This window comes from Lipotes vexillifer, unplaced genomic scaffold (genome assembly GCF_000442215.2).
Source record: "Lipotes vexillifer unplaced genomic scaffold, Lipotes_vexillifer_v1.1 scaffold1242, whole genome shotgun sequence".
Taxonomy (NCBI): Eukaryota; Metazoa; Chordata; class Mammalia; order Artiodactyla; family Lipotidae; genus Lipotes; species Lipotes vexillifer.
This window is the reverse complement of record NW_006793169.1, coordinates 154,715-155,855: the sequence shown is the minus strand read 5'-3', so window position 1 is coordinate 155,855 and position 1,141 is coordinate 154,715. Positions and strand designations below refer to the sequence as shown.

Below are 1,141 nucleotides of genomic sequence, written 5' to 3'. Positions count from 1 at the left end.
AGAAATAGAGGTAGCCTTAAATTGTAAACTTTACAAATAAGCTAGAGACAGTCATTTTCTCCTTTCACACTCCTTCCCAAAAAATCTATAGGTGAAATTGAGAGGGTAGTGTTTCTCTTGTTTACCATTTGGAATAGATGCTCCAGAGTGACAAAAAAGGGAAGAGATAGCCAGCTGAGTGTGTGAAGGTAGGTGGAAAATGAGGGGGAAATCATAAGCGCTTAGATTCTAAATGACAACAGGGTGTTATCAGCAGTTTCCCCAGAGACAGGGCTTAGGAGTAAAGTTTCAAACATTAGAAATAAATTCATATGTGCCTCTATTTTTATTTTTTTTTATTTTTTATTTTTTGCAGTACGCGGGCCTCTCACTCTTGTGGCCCCTCCCGTTGCGGAGCACAGGCTCCGGAGGCGCAGGCTCAGCGGCCATGGCTCACGGGCCCAGCCGCTCCGCGGCACGTGGGATCTTCCCGGACTGGGGTACGACCCCGCGTCCCCTGCATCGGCAGGCGGACTCTCAACCACTGCGCCACCAGGGAAGTCCCTCAACAGTTTTTTTTATTCATCCTCCTCCTCTTCGTCCTCGTCTTCTTCATCTTCCTCTTCCACCTTTTTCCGGGCAACTTTAGCAGGACCCTTGGCGCCATCAAACTTCCCTTTAGACTTATAGTCTGAGACATCCTTCTCATATTTCTCCTTCAGCTTCGCTGCTTTTTTGATATATGGCTGCTTCTCGCTGTCACTTAAGTTATTCCACATCTCGCCCAGCTTCTTTGCCACATCTCCAATAGAGATGCCAAGGTTTGTAGATTTGATCTTGGGGCAGAATTCGGAACAGAAGAGGAAAAATCCAGACGGTGGCCTCTTGGGGGCATTCGGGTCCTTCTTCTTGCCTCCCTCAGCTAGTCCGTAATCCTTCATTTCCCGATTATAGCGCACTTTATCTGCCTTTGCCATTTCATCAAATTTAGACTTCTCTTTCCCAGACATTGTCTTCTACCTCTCAGAGCACTTCTTGGAAAATTCTGCAAAATTGTCAGGGACCTCGGGGTTTTTCTTCTTATGTTCCTCTCTGCACATCTGCACAAAGAAGTCATAAGCAGACATCTTGCCCTTTGGTTTCTTGGGTCACCTTTAGCCAT

At 46.5% G+C, this 1,141-nt stretch overlaps 1 pseudogene; it reads right to left on the bottom strand.

The window, feature by feature from the left end:
• Positions 1-211: 211 nt before the first annotated feature.
• On the bottom strand, positions 212-1,141 carry LOC103088593 (high mobility group protein B3 pseudogene; annotated as a pseudogene).